The sequence below is a fragment of the Solea solea genome, chromosome 19 (assembly GCF_958295425.1).
Source record: "Solea solea chromosome 19, fSolSol10.1, whole genome shotgun sequence".
Lineage (NCBI taxonomy): Eukaryota > Metazoa > Chordata > Actinopteri > Pleuronectiformes > Soleidae > Solea > Solea solea.
This window is the reverse complement of record NC_081152.1, coordinates 4,552,775-4,578,906: the sequence shown is the minus strand read 5'-3', so window position 1 is coordinate 4,578,906 and position 26,132 is coordinate 4,552,775. Positions and strand designations below refer to the sequence as shown.

Sequence of the window (26,132 nt, the reverse complement as noted above, 5' to 3'; positions counted from 1 at the left end):
AATCACAGATGAGATTCACCAGCTACTCAGTACTGTAATTCCTAAACGGTTGAATAACTGTCAGATGTCTACAGTGAAAGTTATCTTGGATAAAGGGGCAGAAGCACTCACTCACTCATTAAACATTTTTTGACAATTCCACAGCCATAAAATCCAAATAAATCATCGTGACGGTCATCAGAGGGTTAAATGGTGGATGCGTGGATGTCTGGAGGTCTAAACACCTGCCGGTGACGCGTATGTGTCAGTGCATGTATCTGAGGTCTAAGGTTGCTCCTCTATTGTCTGCCACAGAGACGGTCACAGTCATGACAAAGTGCGACACAGATTCTCGTCCTGTTTGTCGTGTTGTGTTTCAACAGCAAACATGAGACCTGGTTCCACCTGTAAACCACTGTTTGTGGTCGCCGCCTGAGGACCGAGACTCTATACTGTGTACAATACGTGTATATGATGGAGTCAAGGAACCGTGTTGTGTTTTCAGCCCAGCTTTTGCTTTTCTCACAGCAAGCAGGGATTGTTTTACGCCCTGTGAGATGATGTACTGCAGTGCATTAATAGACCGCGCTCACGAGAGATGTCATGCTGTTCCAAACCTCCGCCGCTGACTTTATCGTGGTAGGAAACATCAGAGTCATGCGATCTGTCTTTTTCCACATAGATGCACTCTCTCTGTAGATTAACACAAACGATATCACTAGCTGATATAATGACGTCCTTTCCAAAACTGAGTCCCAACTTTGGCATGTATTACAAGCAATACATGTCTTAAAATGTGATTTAAATAAAAGCCAATAACACAATAGGGAATAAAAATAAACATATTTATGCAACACAACTTTATCATGTGCTTAAAGGCTGAAAAAAAAACATAACTTCAGACCAAATCCTGTTTGTGAGTAACATTAACTTGCTCCATGGGAATTTGTCTGCGTAGGTTTAGAGCAGAAAAGTTTTTGCAGAAAGGATAACTTTAACTGTTTTTTATATTATTTGGGTTAAGGTAATATGGCCACATGGTCGGTGTAGTGGTTAGCACTCTTGCCTTTGCAGCAGCAAGACCTGGGCTCAAGCCCCTGTTGGAACAAGGGCCTTTCTGCATGGGGTTTACATTTTCTCCCCGTGTGTGCGTGGGTTTTCTCCGGGTTCTCCGGCTTCCTCCCACAGTCCAAAGACTGTAGGTGTGAGAGTGAATGGTTGAATGTGGCCCTGCGATGGACTGGCGTACTGTCCAGGGAACGTACCCCACCTATCGCCCTATGTCAACCCTGTGGAGGATATAGTTGTAGAAAATGGATGGATGGGTTAACTAACATACTGTAAGTATGTGGTATTGTATCGTTGCATAAATGGGTACGATAGTGCGTGAGGCATTTGCATGAATCTGTATCAAAACATGTCTTGATACTGTTCAAATTTCTTCGGTTTTATCTGTCATCACTTTATTTTTACCTGTGCGGTTCTTCCACGGTATGGTTTCTGCTCAGAGTCCATATTCTGTAATTAGCTAAAGCCACATCTTTGTCATTTCTTTTTTTAAACTGCGCTTCAGATGTTTAATATTGCTGATGTCATCACTAAATGAGTGGCTAGGATTAAAGATGGTGGTTAGAGTCTACTGTCGGGGATTGCCAGTGGTTTCAGCGTATGTTTGCCAGTGCACGTGGTCCCTCAGGGATCCGTGTTTGGCCCATTAAAAAAGCCTGGGCTTCATTCATTACGACCCTGCAGAACGCTTGTTTCCTCCGTTAAGGCCACAAGAAAAGCAAAAACACTTGGGTTTTTCTCCCTTGGCAGCGTCACAGAGCAGATGCTTTGGAAAACTTCTTATAGTTTTTTTTTTCCTCTCTGTCCCCTTAACCGAATAGTAAACTTTCAAGGGGTGGAAAAAGTCTAACCAGTCACCCTTTATGCCTGTTGCAGATGATGCAGCTGGTGATACTTTTAATGCAGAAAAATGTTTAACTGCTAATTCATTCATGCAGACCACATCATCTGCCTTTCGTGCGTCTCTTTAGCTTTGATGGCAGTGCTTTTTTTCATTAATCCAGGATCCTGGCTGTAGTTTATGGGATTGGTCAGCATAATTTTCCTGGAATTACGCCTTTTTTCAGCAGAGTATGTAATCTACATCTCCACACATTCTGGTCCTAAATAAACACTTTCTCTATGCGAGTCTGACTTAGTGGCGTACTGATGGAAATCAGAGTTGGTCTCTATCAGTATGTTGTTGAAACTCAAACCAGTACCATGGTGTCACCATGACCAGAGTGTGAAATCCACTAATTGAACTGCTGCTCCCGTGTCAGAGGTTAAACCAGACGACTCCGGCCGTCTGCGACCAACATCTGGAACTCCCCTTGTTGCAGCAAAGCCTCACCGTGCATATCCGCTTGTGTAGACGTCCCTGGTAACAACAAGGCGGATTTATTTGTACCATATTTCTTCAGACTACTGTAAATAGTCTAGTTACACTTGTATGTGGAAGAGCCACATCTGTTTGTTTTTTTTGCCTCTCAGTTAACGTGGCTAATAAAACTTTCAGCAGGAGCATCCAGGAAGTTCTCTAATGAAACCAACACATCACAAAAGTTGAGGTTTCTTTTTTTTAGTTCACCCCCTGTTACCCTGACGATAGTGTATTTGGCTATAAAATTGATGTAATGCGGGGGAAGAGAGTCCTAAAACTCAGACACATCTTAACTGGGCCACATTACGTTATAAGGCTTTCCATCTCAAACTACTGAAAGGAATGTTCCTGAGTGAAATGAAGCAACCATGTGTCCGAGTTGGTTTCTGTTTTATAGAGTCAGAGATGAGCTGTTGCACTGGGTCTGGACATTTCTGCAAAGCTCTTTTTCCTCTTTCTGCTTCAGATAACAAATACATGTTCAGATAACATTTAACTGAAAATGTCTGTTTTAATCGTTCATTGTCTGGTATTACTTCTCACGTGTATTATAGACAGTGATGCCGACTAGGGCGCCATCTACTGGAGGGTTGCCGGATGACTACAAAGAAAAAATATTTTAAGCCATACTTTGCTTAACAAATAAACATCAAATCCCACCAAAATACATAGTACTGGCCATTGTGATGCCAATGCAGAAGTACCTGAAGCTTGACATTCAGGGGCCGACTCCACAAGTCTGTTTCCAAGTTCATCAATTAAGAATTACCCAACTTCTCACTTGACTTATAACGTCAGTAAACATTGTCTTGAGCAGTGTAGAGTCAGGCAATAAAGAAGGGCACGTATTAGGGGCATGTTCATTGTGTGATTGACGGTAGGTGCATGACTATAGGTTTAAGTGGATGTGGCTTCGCCCATGCTTTTTGTAATCCATTTTTTTCCTGTTTTGAAGAAGCAAAGATGGCGCTGGCCAAAATACAAAAAATGCTCTTGAGTTTTAACATTTAATATGTTTTAACTAAAATAAAAGGTACATGTTAATAACGAGAAGCACATAATCCCCTTCCATTTAATTTGGAATCAACTTTTTCGCTTTCCTAGTCTTGATGACCACTCAAAGCTGCTTTACACGACAGTTTTACCATTCACCCATTCACACCGTTCACTGACACTTTCATACAGCACATCTATGTGCAGCACATTTTCTTTCACTCCATCTTTCATACCTATCCACATCAGCATGTAGACTAGCAGAGTCAAACTGGGAATCTAACCCAAACGCTCCAAGTTGAAAGACGTCGCCCCCAAGTCACCATGCTATCGTGTGTCCATTTGTCCATTTGTCTGTGTGATGGACGAACAAGATTATCAAACACTGAACATGTGACGCGTGCTGCCAGATAGTTCTTACGGTTTCTCTTCTTCATTGAGGACTGCGCACTACTGCCATCCACTGGTCAGTGGACTGAAAGTAGTTTCCTCTCGTGCAGTCACAGGAAGTACGTGCCATTTGCTGGTTGGACATGTTTTGGTGTGTGTTATTACAATGTTTATACTTGACACACGCTGTCATGGTTGATCGGCCTTCTTTGCAGTCAGCTGACTGTTGAGACTGAGCTGTGTCCTGAGTTTTAGAGGCCTAATATCAAATATGTTCTGCCGTTGGCCTCACCCCTTCACCTCAGGGCCTCAGTTTTTAGACTCGCAAGCAACAGTTGTGACACAAAACAGGCTGCATCATAGTCACGTGGAGCGTGACGATGTCCAGCCAACGGCCACTAAGATGACCTCTCCTGTGTGACCTCCTGCCTCTTTTCCCTCCATAGCCGTTTGAAAGATACTTGATGAAGTTTTCAGCATCTCTGCCCCCTGCTACAACACTGTGGCAATCATGCATGTTGATTAGATTAGTCAGTGTGGGAGTTCATCACCCTTCTCTACTCATAGCCTTCTCTTGAAGGCCTGGTCCTGCCCCTTCCTCTTGGTCCCCAGAGATGAGTCTGTCCTGATAGTACAGCCACCTCCGGGGTGGGGTCCTGGCAATAACAATGACTGCACCCTACACTTGTTCTTTTTCCTCAATCCAGAGACGACCGTATAGGCCTGTGTGGCATAAACACACCCCTGGGAAGAGTGAGACATCCAGGGGATTGAATGACTCAACAAAGGGTAGGACATGGGGAGGCATGACCCTCGTCTTGGGTGAAATGAGGAGAAAGAAAGAAGGGAGTTTTGTTCCTTTGTGGTGAGCTGGGGGTCAGTCTCAGGGGAATGTGCCAGAGACAGACGGTGGGTTTTGCAGCTGCATGGCCTTCAGCACTTTATCTAGTCCCTGAGCAGCTGCGGGCTCATTAAACTCTGCCGTCCATGTTCGACACTCACTTCTACTCCTCTCAGTGAGAGCTTCGTCTCATCTTTATCCCCCCTCCCGCCCGTCATTTGTCTTTACTGGCAACCGCTGTTTTGGACATAGTTCAATATTGATTAAATAGGAACTGCAGTCAGGCTGGGACTCACAGCCTCACAGCTGTATGGTTATGACTTTCCTAAAATAGTCTGTGCGAGTGCGATAAGGTGGTATCAGGTGGCCAGGTTGGCTTAGGTCATGGAAAAGGCTTTAAGATGTTTGAATGTGATAAGACCAAACTGCACATTGTGTCTCTGATGTGGCCCAAACTAAGGTTTGCTTCCATGTACCAGTGTTTTTTTTTGTTTTGGGTTCATGTTTCAATAAGAAAACAATGACTGTCAAGAGCTTTAGAGCTGGAGCGGTTAACTTATTTTAAAATAACCTCTCAGCGTAATGTAAATCAGGTGATCTGAGGGGAAATCTGGCTGTGACAAGACAAACTGGCCAATCACAGGACACTGGGGTGTATATGAAAGGTCGCTATTATAGTAACATCTGCTTATACGTCAAAGGAACCTACAAAACAGTCTAAAAGTTGGACAAAAGATTCAATAAAATGCACATGAATGTCAAGTTTAAATTAATCTAATAGGGCCACACGGTTGGTGTAGTGGTTAGCACTCTTGCCTTTGCAGCAAGAAGACCCGGTTGGAACAAGGGTCTTTCTGCATGGAGTTTGCATGTTCTCCCCCTTTTTACCTGGGTTTTCTCCGGGTTCTGTGGTTTTCCCCCCACAATCCAAAGACATGCAGAGTTGGGATTAGGTAAATTGGACACTCTAGATTGACTGTAGGTGTGAGTGTGAGAGTGGACGGTTGTTTGTCTCTATGTGTGGCCCTGTGAGGGACTGGCGATCTGTCCAGGGTGTACCCCGCCTATCGCCCTATGTCAGCTGAGATTGGCACAGCACCCCCTGCGAGCCTCATGTGGAGGATAAAGTGGTAGAAGATGGATGGATGGATGAAATTTGAGCTTTCAAATGAATATATTATATTAGAATGAATCATGAGTAAAAACCAACCAAGTATGCAACTTCTACGCCTTGTTTGCTAAATCAGAAATGAGAAGGTAGATTAAAAGGTGGTGAATCCTCACATTTGAGAAACTAGAAGCAGCAAATGATTGCATGAAAGAAGATTTAATTCTATAATTCTGTCATGCTCTGCTTTCCCCATCCTCCATGCTGCAGAAACTGATTCAGTACGAGTCTACAGCACATCCTGCCGTTTATCTACTCAGTAAAATCCCAGATTGGCTCGGTCGTACTGGACAGTCCTTTCACTTTCACCCCCGTTTATCACAAAATCTCTGTACAACTGAGAAATCCTGCAGCTGTTGTGAGCCCACATTACCTCCAACTAGAGCCGTGATTCCCTGTGTTTGGGCTTCTCATTTCACCGGCACCATGGAAACAGTATTCTGGTTTGGACTGGCACACGGTCACCGGCCATTATCACCACTGCTGCCTGGACCAAAAAGCTATAAGGCTTTCTCTGTCTTTGTCTACATCCTGCATTGGCAGACCTAGTTTTTTTTTTTTAATAAAATTGACCCATTCTCAATGTAAGGCAGGTCACATTCTGTTCACATTACGCACTCACTCACAGTGAATGACCATTATTCTTCCATAGTTACTGTTTCTTTCCATTTTCACATATGACGTAATGCAGGAAAGCACTCAAATCATGTAAATGAGATAAAATACAAATGCCAATTCTGCGCCATATGAATAGTTCAAAAACACCTTTGCACTTGAATTTTAAATAATCTATTAGAAGTCAGAATGTAAAGAATGTTAATTACCCTTATGACTGTTTCACTTTTGTACATACAGATGTAATAAAGAAAGTATGGGAACTTAGAATTTAGTAATATTATATTTACTGTCTGAACTTTATTCTGTTGAATTTGTTGATCCTACAGTTTTTTGTGGGAATCATTTTTGGGGGGTCTTGTTTGATGGAGCACTTCTTTATGAGGTGGGTTCAGGTTGGGGAAAAAGTTTTATCCTAATTTAAAGATAATCCTAATTTATTGTACTTTTAGTTAAAGGGTGATGTATTTGATTATAAAGACCGTATTTATTGTTTTATTTAAAATATTATTATTTAACATATCTTAATTTGAACATTGCCTTTTTTCACTGCATACAAGTAACTATTTTCACGAGTACTTTTACTTCTACTTGAGTAGTAAACGTACTGTTACTTTAAGATAATAATTAGAGTAATTTTTTTGGCTACTCTACCCACCTCTGGTCCCGATACCACCACATCAAAAACTGCAGTATCCACCGACATCGATTTTATTCCGATCACTTTCAACGACACAACACATTTGTGCTGAGTCATTTCAAATATATAATTCTGCAATATTGTTCTCCCAAAAAAGAAGAAACAAACAGCCCAAACATGACTCAGCGAAAATGGTTTTGCTGATTTTGCCTGCGAGATATAGATATATATATACATATATATATATGAATTTTACATGATCTGACACCTAATTTGAAGCATTTAAAGACCCTTTGTCAGTCAAATCTGGCAAAGTAACACATTTTCTTGTGGGGCGACAACATCAGAGGAGATGATTTTTATCGCTTTACACGCACGTTAAATTTGGTTATGGTTCAGTGTAAAACGCTCATGTAACATTTTGTGTAAAACCTTGGGAACCTCTTAACTGAATGTCTCCATTAATCTTAACTGTGTCGCTGAGAGGCCCTGCACGCTCACTGCCTAATGGTCTGTGCAGCTGTGAATTGATTTGTAGCGCGAGGACTGGTCCAGGTGAGGGTGACTGCTCCTCCAGACTCGTCAGAGATCGCGTTACAGCTCCCGCGGGACCACGCAGATGTGCACACGGGGGCCTGCAGGATTTCTTTCCCATTGTTTCATGAGTAAATTAAGACATTTAATATCACGCAAAGGACACAGTCGGAGTCCGGCTGGGACTTTAAAAGCTCAGCTGTTATAACACACTGATGTGAATACTGATGGTTGACTGAATTTAACGGTGGGTTTGGTTTTCAAATGGCAGATTTGTCAACAGATGCATCCTCTCGGAGTGGATCTGAGGTGTGAGCAGCACTGACGCAACAAATAAATGAACTGTATTTATGTTTGTTCTCACAACTCGTTCACTTTGACTTTTATTGGTTTCTAATCTGTTTTTCAACAAGTCCAAAAACCGCTGACTAACATCTGGCCTGTGTCAGCACTGGCACTCACTCCCGGGTCAAATGACTCGGCAACAGAGGCGAGTTTTTATCAGCACAGATGGAAACCTGACATCTGAGTGGAAGCGCTGTGCTTTGCCAGTGTTGCTGCTGCATCTGCTGCTTTTCCATGTGAAGTTATGAGAGCTAAAATTATTCAGTCATGCTCCACTTTGTAAGTAACAAATTTCGATTTGTAATCACTGTAACGTTGTCACTGTTTTCTATGATGCTTCCTGATGTTGTATGACGTACTTCCTGCTCAGCACCATTGGTTTTCACCTTGTTTGCTTTGAAAAAAAACAACAAACTCCAATATTTGTATAAGATCTTTTTATCAGATGCTTCGTCCACACTGCAACATTTTATAGTATTCATTATAAACCACATCTAACTGCTATGTTTTTGCCAGCCGTCCATTCTAACCTGGAGTTCAGGAGCATCTTATTCATAAACCTCATATAAAAAGTGGTTAAGTTGTGATTTGCATGTCTGTGTGTGTAGTTTGGCTTGAAGTGGCTCGACAAGCTCACAGATCAAACATTATTAGCTGGACACAATATTCCCCAACATCAGCTGTCATTATTTTTCTGATGCAAGTAGTAATTTCGTTCAGGAAATACACAATCAAATGATGAGATGACTTACTGTACTGCCGCGTCTTCGAAGTGGGTGTGTCGTCTTCTGTGGAAAGTTGTAGTGGGATCACGTAAATCTTTTGCACGGATGAAAAAAAAAAGGTAATGCTATTTTTTGATTGGCTGTTACATTTTTTAATTGATTGACTTAAAAACGCTGAAAACTTGTGTTTATCGTTAAAATTTAACATAATAATATGAATATTTAGTCTGGTGTATTCAGCGACAGCACTGCTGTCGAGCCGCATCACAACTCCTGCCGCTGTATTTCAGTTCAGTGACTGTTTTCAGACGCAGTCTATGCTCCAGTCGTTCAGGAAGTACTGAACAAATCTTTGTAATTAACTGATTCTAATGACTCAGTACATTGAAAATATCCGCTTTAGAGCTGCAACTCACGATTATTTCCATAATCGATTAATCTGTCGATTATTTTTAAGATTAATCGATGAATCGTTTGGTCCATAAAATATCAGAAAACCTTAAAAAATGTTGATCGGTGTTCGTCAAACCTGGAAATTATGTTCTCAAATGTCTTGTTTTGTCCACAAACCAAAATTATTCACTTTTAATGATTTCTTTGTTATCCAGAGCAAAGAAATGAAGAAAATACTCACATTTAAGAAGCTCAAACTATTGAAAATCTGGTTTTAATCATGAAAAAAGCTTTGAACCGATTAAACGATTATCCAAATAGTTGTCCATTAATTTAGTCATCGATTAATAATCGATTCATCGATTAATTGTTTCAGCGCTAAGTCGCTAGTCACTTGTTTGTGTGTGTGTCGCATATAAAAGTCCAGTTGAAGAACATTGACTGTGCGTGGAAATGTACTGACTATCTAACTATGGCTGTGAAGCTACAACTGTAATCTAAAGTGTTTATAGTTTAAATGCTTCTGTTTGACTGTATTCTCCGACTCTCCCTGTGACTGACCTTTGCGCTTCGGCTCGTCCAAACATTCCCATTTGCTTTGGAGACAAAGAAAAGAAAGCAGGGAATGAGGCATTTCTCTGTTTGCTGTCGTCATTTGGTGGCGGCCGTCGACAGCTAAGTGGTATTTGCCGTCTGAGGACAGTGGGAATTACGGCGTCCCTTGCTGCGTCGGCGGGGGAGAGTAAACACACGCGTGAAAAAAGTGAATTCTGGAGGGTGGTAATAACAGTGGAGGGAGACTGAACGTGTACACAGAGGAAAGCAAATCTCAGAGTGAAAAAGAAAGAGGGAGATGAAAAGGAAAAGGACAAAGGGTAGTAAACTAAAGGGCAGAAAGAAAAGAGGAGGTGAGGCTTTTGTTTCACAATTAACTGGAGTGGCTCTGGGTCACACATCTGTGACCTTTCACCTGCAGGCGAAGGCATATAGTACCTTTAACTGCCCTCATTGCACAGCTCTGAATCTTGGAGTTACTTCAGGCTACAGCCGTACTACTACTTCTAGACTTCTTCTTCTTCAGTAGAACATGATGTCAATTTTGTGAAACTAAATGTAAGGCTACTTCTATATTACTATGAAAACTAGCATTTTCAAACAAACAGGATCTGTGTCCAGACAAGAATTTCATTTTCGTATTGCCTTAGTAAGAGCAGTGAGTTGAAAGTACTTTTTGACAGCTGAGTTTTGGCGAATAAGAATCAATCAGAAAGCCAATGTGGATAACTGCGCCCATCATTTTCATTGCTCTTGTTTTCTGATCGTCCACACTAAAATGCAGATCCACATTATTTCAAACTACGCTGGAGTTGGCAGCATTTCTAACTTTCTCTGTTTTCGGTGCTTCAGGGTAGTATGGTTTCTGGAGTAGATTTGAAGCATTTTTTTAAAGGAAAATGTGGAAGTGTGGATGTAGCATAAATGTTAATGGCAGTTTTCAGTCAGCTGATTGTAGTGTCGCATCTTATTTGAACCAACGAGGAAAAAATATGGGTAAATGCGTCATCATTTCCATGGGTCTCTTTTCCTCTCTGCCCAGATTTAAACCCTGTGCCGGAGTTTTCAAACTAAAATAGAGCGTGCGGCATTTATAAACCTTTAGAAAACAGTGTGGAAAACAGACACAGCCTTACCCAAAGATGTAGTAGTGTGGACGTAACACCAGAGAGTTTTAAATCAAAACTATCATAGTATAGTTTAATATATATGTTGGTACTGAATATACAGTATTTTAATGCCAAAACAACACTAACACTTGTTTTAAACAGCTCACTAAAGTTAACCCAGGGTTGTCTTGCTGCTATATTTAGCCTTTTTTAAGCATCTACATTTCAAGACGTAACTAGAATTAAACTAATTAGGAAAATAAATCATCGGGAACTTGCCATTAAAATGCAGTGTGTGGGCTGCAAACACCTCATTTTAAATGCATCTGCAGGAGTGTGTACTTTGCTCAGTTGAGACAGTTTAACGGCAGGCAGGCACTTAACCAGATTATGTAAACATTTGCAGGATCTTATCCGCGTCCCAGCATGGTTAGATACTTTAAAGAGGCCGTAACTGGCTTGTTACTGCAGAGCCATCAGATTCCTGGGAGCCAACGACCTGAGACGCTGAGCGGAACCTGCAGGTTCACGGGTTCAGAGGCGAGACGGGGAAGATGACGCCCGTTCATCTTTTAACTGAGTTTGTACTGTGTGTGCATGTGTGTGATCACACATACAGTACTTCTCAGGTATAAGCACCAGCTTTTTCCTCTGAGGCTCTGGTTGAGTTAAGTTAGGATTCATTAATTAATAATTGTGCATAACTTTAAAAAACAAACGAGCTACATGTCTATAATGTCTGCTACTTTCAAATCATTATCAGATTAATTCACACAATTCTGATTCATCAGGTCCACATAACACTCTCTGGAAACACATAAGCCTCACAGCGCTAAGTAAAGCAAGGCGGCTGCATGATGTTGGACTGTGGCCGAAAACACTAAGAAGCACTTGACCACTCGTGCACACAGACACACACACACACACACACACACACACACACTCAGCTGCGTCGCTTCCTCTCTCGCGCTTGACCACTCGCACAAACGCACTCAACTATAACTCTCTCTCGCTGGAGCACTCAATCATGGTCATGCATACAAAATACCTGGTATTGTATATTGTACCCTGCAAAAATGTTGACATTTTGAAAAATACCATGATATAAAGTAACAATTAGTGCTGGGCGGTATGATAAAAAATTATATACACGTATGTGTGTATATATATATGTGTATATATATATATATATATATATATATATTTATATATATATATAAAATCGCGATTAAATGAAACATCTGATTCTGATGTCAGTCTCAGCTGCTGCTGTTACTGCACCACACAGCTCCCAATTTTCCTAGACGCATTCTGCATGAGTAATGTTGCACCACAGAACGCACACATGCGCCTGTGTGTGTGTGTGTGTGTGTGTGTGTGTGTGTGTGTGTGTGTGTGTGTGTGTGTGTGTGAGAGAATCCTCTTCACCTATTATGTCTGTCATCACAGTCTAGGAGAGACTTGGCTTGCATCCACTCCAGAGAAATGACTCTCCTATCCACATTACAGAGCACTTAATACACCTGTCTTTTATCATACAGAGAGAGAGAGAGAGGGCGAGACCTCAGTCATGACTTCACCTCTTCTCATTAAACAAAATGGCACACACACACACACACACACACACACACACACACACACACACACACACACACACACACACACACACAAGCTAAAAGTCATCGTTTTTCCGTCTCTTCTTCCAGTGTCGTTGAGTGACTCCATGTGGCCATCTGTTGTGTCTCACACTGAGCTAACAAGTCTAATCACCGCTCTGTGATGTCATTCTGTGTGCAGTCTTTGCTTTACAAGCACACGCACATACCCAGATATATATATATATATATATATATATATATATGTACAGTATATATGAGAGGAAATTGGATAGAGTGTGGATAATCTTTGCATTAGTGCAGAGTATGTAATCAGTGTGTGCCTGAGGGAGTAAAACACACCTTGTGTTTTTACTTTTACACACATACACACACACACACAGACACACTACTCTATCTAAATGGCCCAGCTTGTGCTGCAGTGTTAAGTGCTTTTTGTGGAAGTGGAAAAGCTGGGTTGTGTGTGCGCCTGTGTCAGAGGAATTAGAGCCCAACTGAGGAGATGGAAGTGGACATTAAAGCAGTGTAACGTCATCGGCAAACGGGGGTGATATCACCGAGGATCAAATTTCATGTGCAGTTAATTGTTTTAAAGAATTTTAGGAGTGGATGTGAGAGAGATAAAAACACTAAACCAAAAAAAATCTCATCGTTATTTGTCAGGGTCTTTCAATCTGCTGTTAAAATGTAATGCCAGTTGTTCAGGATGCACAGGAAAGGTTAAACTGCAGCGTGCAGAGGAGCTTTTGTTATCTTATTCATTTATTGTATTGTATTTATGCGATGAATCAGCCTGCGAAGCCAAAGACAAATGTCCACATCTGTGCACAATCACCATTATTATATAATTTTCTATAACTGCTTTACTTTGTTGGGATTATAGACTGTAAGCAGAAAATGGAAGTTGTCCCTGGGTCTGGAAAGTGAAGCCGACGTGGAATTGTCTGACACCTGTGGCAAAAAGAAGTCTACTTAGTTGATGTTAGTTGATGAGGAAAATTAGCCTGCTTCTCATTTGGTAAACATCTTCCTGTAGAGTTTATGATCAGTTTCAGGCCTTCGATACAGCATTTTGTAAATTCCCAGCCAGCATGTCCACGTGGGCCCCATTAGGGTTATATATTCAGGGCTGGCAGTATGGGTCCCAAGCAGGTTTGTCCATGGTTTCCATGGTGGCCCTGCCCTTGTTTGTCCACTTCAAGGCCATTTCCAGGTAGCCTGGAAAGGGCAATAACTAAGTGGGCAATTTATGCAAGTCCCATATGGTTTCAGTAACATGGGCCCCACATGGGAAGCCCATGTACATGCTGGCTGTTTGTTGGTCCCAGCATGGAATGCTTTCATGTGTAGCTTTGGTGTGATTGGTAATGGGTGTCACACACAGTGACCTGTCAGTCCCTGATGCTCTCAGTCAGATGTACCCATCACTTCTTCATCAGCTTCACTCTCTCATCCAAAGATGGGTCTCTTTTGGTTTCAAAACACCAAGATGGCGTCAGCCAAACTGTAAAAATTGAGACTTCTTTGGTGGGAACGATGTGTACGAAGTTTTAACATTGTTTACTGGACTGAGGAAAATGAAGATTCCAGCAAACTGTGGTTGGTGCTTCCCCTTTGTGTTTGCCAAGATGCTTCATCATCAAAACGGAGTAGAAACTAAAAAGAATTACATTTAAGCCAAACGGCACAACATTGGAGTGAAACAACAATTTAATCTTTCATTTTATCACATCATATTAGGCTTGTATTGACGAAATATCTTTACATTACAACCGAAGAGTAATGCTAATTTGGAATTATCGATTGTTTTTCCTTCACGGATCGACAACTGCTGAGGATTCTATCCTGTGTTTAACCCAAGCTTTTTAGCCTGAATTCTTATTAAGTATGTAGATGATACTGTGTGGCCATATACCATTGCTAAAACAACAAATCTAGACTTGTGCACGGTCACTTTAGCCCTGTCACTCTCTTGAGTTGAACAAATTGCAGGAGATTGTGATTGATTTGACTACTTTTGAAAAATAAAATAATATTGTGATACTTATTGTCCGCCCTACAAGCTGAATTGATTTGTTACAGCTGAGGAAATCTAACAGTAGCCTATATGTTTTTGTTGTTTTTTCACTTTGGCAACTTGAAATGTGAAATCTGCTTTTGTTTTCTTCCAACTGAAATCATGGAGTAATTGCTGGAAAAGGAGTCTCCATGGTACATCTGCCACCGGTGTCATCACAAACATCATTCGTGCCGCTGTAGCAACTCTAAGTCATCACTGGGGGAGTGAAACACCATTGTCTCAGCCCCCCTGTGGCCATCAGCAGGTCATGCTTGCATCCAAACTCAAAGCGGAAGTTGCACAAGCACCAGAAACCCAACGGTTTTTCCCTCGTTCTCTTTGAAGAGCTCCTGGCAAGGCTTTCAAAGCCCCTCTGTCTCAACGCTGGCTCCTAAAATAATGTGTGGTGAATGTGATCCAGCTGCCCAGCTGAGCGAGAACAGACAATGGTTATTATACTCAGGAACAATAATTGCTTTGATTTATCCATTCTTCATGTTTTACTTCCCCGCGTTTGGCACATTCCCTGCGATTTTGCACGGCGAAGGGCGGAAACACGAACGGAGGTTTGTGTTTTGAGAAATATTAGTCCCCCTGTCTCACATGTATGATCCTGCATCTAATGTGCTGCCACTGAGCGGTTGCTGTGGTGCTGATGCAGCAACAGTTCTCTAGTCCTGTAAAAATGTTCCAGTGACACACACTCACACACACACACACACACACAGGCTGCCGAGTGCAACGATGAAGTCATTGTTTGTCAAATCTGTTTCTTATTGTATGAGCACACAGCAGCTGCAATGCCCATTAAGTTCCAGTCTTAAGATAGCAGGACTTGTAGAACCCAGTTCACAATGACAATATGTCATTTTTGTAAATTCCAGATGTTCCCATGTGGTTCACAATTGTGGATTCATGTTGTGTTTTGACCTTTTCAGATTTGTGTGCCTGGTATTTGGCTCCAGTTGCTTCTTCCCTCGCTCGTGCATTTCGCGCTTGCAGAAAATCCTTTTTGTTCCAGTGAATGCAGAAGCAGCCGTTGCCGAGTGGCATCATGTAACACCTGCGCTGTGGACGTTAGCCTGAGGGATGTGGTTCCTGAGCTGGTTATTATTATTATTATTAATAATGAGAGTGTTTTCTCTTCGACACATGCCTCACAAGCGATGATAGGAGAACATATGGCGACGGCAGTGGGCAAATGTTTGGTTCCCTTGCTGTCTGGGTGTATTAGGAGCTGTTTGATGTGTCACAAACCGATGCAGACGCAACCTCGAACTGTTCACTCTCTCCTCTGCACAATGCAGCTACAAAAACACTTCATGGAAAAGAGTTTGACAGTAGTTTAAGGAAAACTATCAGGGCTGGTTCTACAGCGGTCCAATACAAACCGGTGCGGTCCTCTCCAAAATAGATAATAAAATGAGTAACCTCTTGGCTGAACATTGTAGTCGGATGCCTTAAGCCTGGATTACATTGTATGATTATGGGCTGTGGTGTAGCAGTGGTGATACCCCGTATGATAGCTTCAAAGACAGCCATTGTCCTGGTATTGATGGCTGTGTCAGCGAGGTACGTAGTGTGATATCGTACCTGTGTAACGGCGACATTGAACGCAACACGGCAGCACCTGTTTGGTTTGTGACTAGTTTGATAATCGGTTGTCGGTTTGAAGCCTTTCTCATGATTAAAACAAGATTTCTGATTGTTTAAGCTTCTTAAATGTGAATATTTTCTTCATTTCTTTGCCCTGGACAACAAAGAAATCATTAAAACTGAATCATTTTGGTTTGTGGACAAAACAAGACATTTGAGAACATCATCATTTCCAGGTTTGACGAACACCGATCAACATTTTTTAAGGTTTTCTGATATTTTATGGACCAAACGATTCACCGAGAAAATAATCGACAATGAATATAATCGTTAGTTGCAGCTCTATTCTAATGAGAATACCTACAGACAAGGTTTGAACAGTTTAACACTGTTTCTATCTCCAATGCTCAGGCTCCAGCCTGGCCCTTCCTGGTAATTGGTAAACTTTTGAATTATTTTGTTCTACAGTTCTCTTTAAAAGTCTCTAGAAGCAGAATTGTGTCGCCCCCTGACCAGTTTGTTGCTCCTGCTCCTGCCATGTTTCAATCCAGCAGTAACAAAATGGAAATATGTCACGTTTACGTGGCTCAGACACGTGATAGCACCAAACCAGGCAGTTATGATCTAATCAACTGTTGATACAAACACCGATCTGAATGACGATCAGCTTATACCTTTTGTTATGAATGAAATATGTTTCCAAATGGGCTGTATCGAAATCGAGTTTTTGGATACTCATGTTTACATGACATATTCTCATTTCGACTGCTTGTGTCCACGTAAACATCGATCTTGATTGTTTAATGGTAAATGGTAAAAATAGTACAGACTGAACTACTAGATGTGATGCATTAATGACTGAGCTTTAGGGAACAGAGTTTTTGTTTCACACTTTGAACAGAGCCAGGCTAAGCCCCTGTTTCTGGTCCTCATGCCATGCTAAGCTCCCCGTCTGCTGGCTGTATCCTCACATTTAACCGATATGAGAGGGGTATTGATCCTGTCATCTAAGTCTTAGCAGGAAAGCACTGAAGCCATGTAACCAAATGTTAAAAAACTATTTCTTTAAACGTTAACAACCCACATATTTCCCTTCCATCCTGTTCCCAAAGCCCCCTACTATAAGAAAGAGCCTTTTGTGGTGGGACTGGCAGCAGCCAACGTACCTACAGACACCCCCCCCCCCCCCCCCCCCCCCCCACCATGTCACCACATAATAGCCTGCCCCCAGCTGTGGAGCGGTTCAACAGCTGAGCTTCAAACAGCGACTCCTAACTCATTCTAACAGGAGAGGTATTCCCATGTTTAATTCATGTTAGGGCATTATTTTCAGCATTGCTTTTTAGTGCCAAAATAGACTGGACTGTGATGCTTGGGGGGAAACTCTACTCAGCTTGAAAGGTTTTTTCCAAAATGCCCAACAAGAATGTAACTCAACTCATATCATTACGGTTGGACATCACTTGGGTTTTTTTGGACAGCGTTGCTCAACTGATACTTAGAAATGGAGCCATGTGTTTCTATCATGGTATGGTTCAGTTTAGGACAGTACGGTACAAGTCAGGCGTGCATTTACCTGTCAGACTCACTTAAAGATAGTGAGGGCTCTAAATATAAAAGAAAGTCTGTATTTGTATGAAAACTTTATTGAATGGATCAGCTCAGATTTAAAAGCCTGCGCGCTCGCTGTGTGGTTGGTATGTTGTTTATTAGTATTTCATAGTGATCCCGCTGACGCTGCTGCGTAGAATTGTATTATTTCAGGCTTATACCAGTGTTATTGTTGCAAAATGCTGCTTCTTTTTTTTCCACTTTTCATAAACTGGATGCTGGTTTTGATTTTGTTTTGTTGAACTATGTTGCATTTTATTATCAGGGAGTCTTTGACACAGACATCAAGGCCTTTGCTGTAGAGTAGATCCGGTTCAGACTGATGTCAGTATTTGAATCCCGCCGGATGCTCAACTGTTGTAAAGAAAGAGCACTTTGTAGAATTATTGAATTTAAATCCAATGTCATATCGGTTAATGTGATATTCTGCTCTGCTGACAGGGTTAAGAGTGTTCAAAGCTATGTTGCTATATGCTGCATCTGTGGCTGTTAAAGATGATAATAATAAGATAATGGAAATACTAATATGTAAACTTTATTATAGGTTATCACAATAAAACATTTTCAAATATAGTTTTCATTTAGATTTTCTTTAAGATGATAATGACACATAGTCTACGTAATATTGTTTAATTTTCAAAAACAACTAAAACACAGCAGCACGATTTCTTAATGATGCAAAGATACAGAATTAGACAATCACAGTTAAAATTTGAGCAAACGAAACAGCTGTCCTTCTGCAGCCTGCGCTTAATTAACTCAAACCTTCCTCCTGCTCTGTAGAGACTTAAACTTGGTGCTCACTTCAGAGAAAGACTGCTGCAGAGGAGATTGTCATTAGGTTGTGTCTTTGTCTGGAAAAGACAACTTCCTGCGACTATTTTTCTGAAGGCTGAAACTACGAAATGCTGCCACACTTGAGACTGGAATCACCATGGCCGCTTCGGCTATAGTTTTGAAGTCAGAGAACATTTCTCTGAAGGAAGTGATCACAACTCGGCAAGACTCTCTGAATGTGGGACTTCCCAATCCTTACGGCTGCCGGCACCACTGTTCCAGGTGGTCTACAGGTGGTTATTGACGGTGTTGTGTGTGAATTCGCCCTCAAAATGACAGTATGGTAGAAAAAAAATCTATCAATGATGCAGAATTCTCGAGTAACGCGACCCCAGGTCTAGACACCAGTTGTCTCCACACACTGTGGTAATGGTGTTTAGTAAGAAGCTCTGCAATCCTGTTAATGTTGGAACTATTGATGTCAGATCTTCTGAGCTGACTGTTAACTGAGCTGAGTGCTGCTATTCCTGGACACAATCCATTAACGGGGGCGTCAGCCTAAAGAGTCAATGGGAAGAGAGTCAGCCATTAGTTAATGATCTACAGTCTGATGTATGTGTGGATTTAGGATAACAAGGGCAGAGTGACCTGAACAAAGATGTTTGAACAGTGTCAATGGTTCCATTGAGTTTTCAGTTCAAACAGGAATGATCAGTGTCTTGTGCACTTTATTGATACGGTAGCATTCAGGGAGTCTCCAAATCATTAACATATTGTGGCGTTGCAGTAGTGTAACTGGACGGTGGAGAGCCAGGATTCATTCCCTTGCTGCATCAACAGCTAACCCCGAGGTTGAGGTGTCCCCAGGGAAACATACACAGGGTGGCCAACTAACTAGCTACTCCCATAGAACCCATCGCCGGCTTACACAGCCTCTCTCGTCCACAGCCACAAACTTAAACCCTCTGAACTACTTCCCCGCCAATTACCAATAATCTCCATCAATAACTAGCCCAAACAACAAGTGAAACAAATACATGAACAATACCCAGAGTTATAATATCTTTATATTTAGAATGTTTTATTATTTTCAAAGGTCAGCCCATGGCCTTGAGGAAAGGCAACTTGGTTTGTAACCATAAGATTGCTTGTTCAAATCCCAACAGGTCCAGGGATGGGGTGTCTCTCAATCTCCATTGCTCCCAATTGATTGGGTTAATTAGACAAACAAACCCAGTGTACTCCAGTGCTGGTCTCAAGCCCTGATGAATGGGAGGGTTGTGTCTGGAAGGACATCCGGCATAAAAAGAAAAAATCAAATATGCGTAACATAGGGAGAAGCCAAAATTAATCCAACACAGACAATTATCAAAATAATCTTCAAATCCATCTATTGATGTGTGAGATCAATGACATGGCGACTGAAAAACAAGTATTTTGACATAAAATAGTGATTTGAATCTGTGTATCTTAAAGGTTTTAGGTTAATTTTTTTTCTTTATGGTGCTCAGCTCGACTCCACTCTGCTCGGATTGGTATCAGGGGCGTAGTTTTCCATTCCGTTAACCAGCGAGACTCATCATGAATAGGTGTGTGTTTATGACTAATCCTGCCTGGTTGAATTGCGTAAAAGTACACACAGTGCAGTGCATTCTGTTGTCCTGTCTCTGCAGCTTTGCCCTAAAGGACCCTCGTAATATCCAATGAGTGTTGCCGACATCAGCGTCTGTCTTTTTTAATGAACACATGAAACAGTTTAAAAGCTTTTCCAGGTGCAGTGGCTCCTCACTCTGAGGTTTGGATGGAAAATACCGATGAGCGCAGAGAAAAATGATGCTCATTTTTGTTTTGGGGGGGCCAGCAGTGACTGAACTCTGGTTGCTCTCTGGAGGTGGTATGGTTTAGTGATTTGGACTCATTGCATTGTTTCTACTGTCTCTACAGGTTGTGAGGGAGCGGGAAACGGCTCACGCACCATCTGGATTTAACTGGAGAAATTTGTCCGTGTGCTCGACCCAAGATTCCATGCAAGAGGTTGGTGTTGTGTCGTAACACATTGTGTGTTTTTTTTTTCCCCTTCAGTTTCATCTGTACTCCTTTTGTCCATCCTCACATGACTCCGGTGTGGTGCTTTTTCCTCCGGAAATATGCGACTCTTTGGTGTTGTGCAGACCAACAAAACAAACAGAAACGTGGCTTCCTGCTTTTCTTCATATGATGTTACTGGGGTTCCTGGCAGCTGCCTGTTACTAGTGGAAATACAAGCTGATCCCATGGCTCCAGTTGTTCTGGGCAGGTGTTACCCATCATCATCATCATCATCATCACTCCTTTAAGGGCCTTAAAAACCTCTCTTATGGTCAATTACTTCCTACTCAGAAATCTGTCAAAATGAAAATTCCATTTTTGTTCTTGTTCACATTCTGCTGCGTCACTGTGTAGAATTTCAACCTTCAAATCATGTATGAAAAAAGGCTTATTGCAATTGTTCAAAGCACCAAACGCCGGGGGGTCCCACGATGCAGGATTTTAATTGAACAGCTTCAGAGTCATTGTGATGGCTCGCTGTAGGGATCCACTCCTCCTACTGTCCGTTAGTGGAAAACCAGCCTTGTAAGATCAGGGCCGCTGTCCCGGAGTCCTTGGAATCAGAAGGTCTCGCAACGTCATGACACGACACACACGCCCCCTAGCCAGGTACCGACTATAAGATGGAAAACAAATTGAAAACAAATGGATAATGGCTACGAGAGGGGAATGGATGGTGGATTGTCAGTGGTAGGCAATTGATGGATGTTTATTTATTGTGATACGCACTCCCAATGAGTTTCTTTCTTTTTGTGCCTTTCTGGGACAAATTTGCAAATGTATTATTGCGCTTCCCACTCATGACACTTTTTAAGCAGTTTTCTGAGTATTCCCGAAATGTGATTGTTATTTTCATGACATCATCCACAGTGACGGGTCTGCAGACCATGTGGGAACAGTTAGCTGAAGCATCTTTATCCGCTCCCAGTCCCCTGCTTTATTTTCATTGTCTACTGTGCTTGCTCTTGAAATCGATCTGGTATATTTATTGTGGTCGGGGTCGGAAATTGGGGGGCGTTGGAGGGGAGGAGGGGAGGTGGGGGGGAGGCATGTTTTTCCAACATGGAGGAAAACAATGGCAGCGAGAGATAGTGAGCACAGACCACCTGTGAAGGTCATTGCAAAGTGGAAAGCCCCCGCTAAGACAAACAAACAAAGCGATCGTTTGTCACTCTGCTCCCGAAATAGGGAGACGTTCCACTTCCTGTTATCCTCCTTTGTCTTCGGGCTCTGTTTGAAATGCTCTTACTTTAATCAGGAAGTGATTGACCTCATTCCCATCTTCTCAGCTGTTAACCAAAGATGCTCATTAATTCTAGAAATATGAGACGCGACGGTCGTCGTATATCCTGTCATGTCTGCCTTAATTCAGACAGATCTTGTGATCTGCAGCGGGTGTCGCACAGCGGTGGTGTCCATATCTGCAGTGTTCCTGCTATAATTTGACACGGACAGGGGCTTTGAGGGGTTTTATAAGAGACGGCTCCTCAACACTCGCCTCTTTGTCTGCGAGTGAAAGCACTGACACATTTCACTTTACTCCCCCGAAACCGGTCGGACTATCTCAACACGCTTCTGCATTTCTCGACTTCCCACCTTTTCTTTCCGTCACCAGCGTCTCACATTCGCTCGGCCTCTCGCCTCGTTTGTCTCCGTCCTTCGCCTCCTCATCTCCTGCACATGCCGCTAACGTGTTTTGCCAAGACCAAGAGAGCAGCGGGGATGGTATCACCTGATACTTTCATTATCTGAAACTCAAGAGAGAGAGAGGAGTCCAGCATTTGTCGGTGGTGCTTACTTTTGATTTTGAGCCGAGTATCAGGTTAAGCTTTGAGTGCCCACAGCAGCCAATGCAACCCCCACTCACCCCTCACCCCCTCAGGGCCCTTTGGATAAAGCGGTCAGCTAGGTCTCAGCTTGCAGGGGGTTTGTGTTTTCTTTTTGTGCGTGTGTGTGTGTGTCTGTGTGTGTTACAGTGGGAAACTCAGCTGGGAGCAGCAGGTCAGAGCCACAGGGAAGTTGGGATTAAACTTCTCTCTTCCCAAACACAAAACACAGCGAGAACAATGGCTTCAGCCCCCGTGAAGAAGAGGGCTGAATACCATCCACCCAGCTCAGCAGAGTCTGGGCCAAGAAACAGAAGCATGGAGGGATTTATTTGAAGTGTGTGTGTGTGTGTGTGTCTGGGGGGGGGGGGCTTTTCTTTTCTTTTCGACCCCCTACCTTCATGGATCCTGGGGCTGTTTCCAGGCCTCAGGTGGGGCTGGAAATGGTTAAGTATAATGGAGACAGTGTTAGGCTTAAGGGCCCCCAAACTCTACAAATCTGTCGTGGTGGGAAAATGAGTTGAAGTGCAGGGGCTCCGCGGGGCCCCCGCACTCCATCAACAGTCAGAGGTAATAGGTGTGAAGAATGTACACAATCATTTCACAATCATTTTTTTTAACTTACCATTATAATTAGTTATATAATTAGTCTGATGAGGCTTTTTTTTAGAACATGTGCAACAAAATAACTTTTCATGAATTATCTACGTGTCATTGTATTAAACTGAGTTACTTCAAGTTTTGAATGTTTGATGGACAAAACAAGGACATTTAGAGATGTTGTGAAGACACATTGTGCTTTTATGCAATCAGGAAAATATATACTACATAACATGCCGACTTTACATATTTCGTCGTCGCCGTCTTCCGCTCATCCGGGTCTGGGTCACGGGGGCAGCAGTCTTAGCACGGAAGTCCAGACAAACTCTCCCCAGCCGCTTCCGCCAGTGTCTCCGGGGGGGGGGATCCCAAGGCGTTCCCAGGCCAGTCGAGTGATATAATCCTTCGGGGTGTCTTGGGTCGCCCTCCCAAGGTCTACTCCCGGAAGGACTTGCCTGAAACACCTCCCCAGCTGGCTCCTCTCAATGTGGAGTAGCAGCGGTTCTACTCTGAGCCCCTCCAGGCCTGGCCACCCTGCGGAGGAAACTCGTGTTGTGTTGGGGAATCTATGTAGACTTCAAAACTCAAAGATAGTAAGTTTGTCGCACATCATGTGAGACGGTGCACTTGTGTCTCAGTAAAAATCAACATCTGCCGCTTGTTTGTAACGTCAAACCTGACTTTGGCTCATTTCTTTAAAGTTCCTTAAGCTTTTCTTTTTAAACATTTGTTCTGCTCTTGCAACTTCACCTGTTCACATGTTACTAGCATTGGAACATTGGAGTTGAACACATCCTAATGCACTTGTGCCACAAAACCTGGCATTACTATACATTTCCTGTGATTGGATTGCAATCTGATAGCACCTGACCACTTTTTTTTTGCTTATTTTAACCAGAAAATGACCAGAAAATGTCCTGTGAGTAAGTGCCTCCCATTTTTTCCAGAATAACTTTCAATATCTGGCAGTTATTTTCAATTTACTGCATGTCAAAATAGTGTATCAACAATTTAAAATGAAGGAAAACCAAAAGTTTTATATAGAAAGAACACTGTAGTTGCACACAATCACCAGATTTTGTTAAATTTGAAATTTGAATAGTGTAAAACATATTTTAAATAACCTTTGTTTGAGTCTTTGCCTCAATGTCCAAAAACAGGCCACTCTCTCTTCTTTGGTGACAAAGGAGCTGATTCGCCGGCTTCCTGCAACAGCGTGAGTGAAATTACCGTAATAAACACACATTGTGCTTTGACGTGCAACTTCTCAGCTTTGAGAAACTGTTGGAATTTTTCCGATAGCACAAACTGTTGCGTAATTACAGTAACGCAAAGTGCGCTTGTGTCGTGTTGTCTGCGATACGCTCTGTGTTAAAGGGTTAATACCAGGTGTAAATGCATGTAGTGAAGCACTATCTGATCGATATCCCATCCCAGAAAACTCGTTCTAATACCAGGTGTAAATGGGGCTGTATATTCTTTAAACAGGGCCCTAAAACTCCTCCCCTACGTTATCCCTGCAGCTTTTTATCGTGTCGTGCAACAACCAGTCTCTCTGTTTTGGTCTGCATACCAGGAAACCGTAGTAGTGATCATTATAGTCCCGTTATCAGTCTGTTGTGATGGATGTTATCTCTGTTTTGTAGCTGTGTCTCAGTTTATTTAATCCTGAGCTGAAAAAGCTGCAGCTCAAAGATACCAGTCAGATGGAGTCAGACCAGGAACAAATAAAACTCCCTCTTGTGACAAACAGAACGCTGCTTTCATGAGATAGTTATCCAGTGAACCAATCACACATCCTCCCCCACACGCACATGAGACTGTGGCGGCCAGCCGGCCACCCACTTTGAGGTTCGACCGCGATTTGTCAGATGGCCGTTGTTTTCTATCGCCTTCTTAACCCTCATGGCAGCGGTCCCGCCTTGCAGCGGGTGTTAAGGCCAATACGAGCGGATGAGGGATTGTTGACCTCCGCCTTTTCTCCACAGAAGCACAGCTGAAGAATTACCCCCGTCCCTCCTTCTGGAGTAACTCCTGCTCCACCTCACCGCTCACACCAGACTGACACCCGGTCACTCGGATTGTATAAACAGATGTTTCCAGTGGGGAAATGGTTGACCACTCACTCTGCGATCAAACGGAGCCGTGCATGTTTTTGCCTGCTCACGTCCACGTGTGCATGTGTACACTGCTCTGCTGTGTTTTTATTATGCATTTAGACCAAAGGAGACTCTCTTGGGATCGGTGAACTTGTTTTCTTTCCACCCACACTCATACTTTTCTCCACGGTTGCTCCATCTTTTGCTCTCAGTTGGAGTTGGTGTTACTGTAAGTCCTCTGTGTCTTTGTGGCCGACACGTCAACTCCACACCTCTTGCAGGTGTACTCCCTGCCAACCGCAGCCTGTGGGATCCGCTGCACCAGTATTCCCTTTTCCTCCCTCTCTCTTTCCCACGCTCTCGTCTTGCCTCAGCCTCCCCCCCCCCCCGCATCCCCGTCTGAAGCTCAGTGTTGGGATTTCCTCACCTTCAGCACATCCGCATGTTTATGCTCCGGCGGTACTCCCCAGAAAGTTAATAAATATAGGAAATGTGCTGCGGCAGAGATAATAATGCAGTTACTGCAGTCAAACCAGTGTTGACAGTTGTTATATTTCCCAGCAAATGACTAGCATTTCTATTAAAAACATGACATACGATGGAATTATTGTGCATTCTTCTCAACTCAATCTTTGTTGAAATACTCAAAATTTTGCTGCTTGGATTATTATTAATGGAAATGTGAAACTCAAGCGAGAGCACTGTTGCCTCACAGCAAGAAGGTTGCTGGTTCATGTCCTGATCTTTGTTTGAGTTTGCATGCAAAGCTTAATTTGACATTTAATTGCCCGTAGGTGTGAGTGTGAGGGTAAATGGTTGTTTGTCTATATATCTCGGCCCTGCGGTAGACTGGAAACCTTTTCCAGGGTCTAGCTTGCTTTTCGCCCTATGTCAGCTGGGATTGGCACCAGCAGACCTTTATGTGGATTTTTAAAAATGCAGGTTTTTTTTGTCTTTTTATGTCAAAGTTATTATTCACATTATTAGTTGTGATATAAAGTAGCAATAATTGTGCAGAAGTAAAAAAAATAGTGCGTTTTTCTTTTCTTTTGTTCATAAAAATGAGCCAAGTGAACTTTGAACTGTGACATATTCCCAAATTTCCCAAATTCAATCCAATGTTACACATTTTGAGTACTTTT

At 42.4% G+C, this 26,132-nt stretch overlaps 1 protein-coding gene across 1 annotated transcript in view; it reads left to right on the top strand.

The window, feature by feature from the left end:
- The window catches only part of lhfpl2a (LHFPL tetraspan subfamily member 2a), a 50,593-nt gene that overhangs the window by 1,508 nt on the left and 22,953 nt on the right, over positions 1-26,132 (top strand). The window contains exon 2 of the mRNA XM_058617847.1: positions 20,322-20,411. The gene's annotated coding sequence lies outside the window, so the exon portion shown is untranslated. The remainder of the gene's footprint in view (positions 1-20,321; positions 20,412-26,132) is intronic.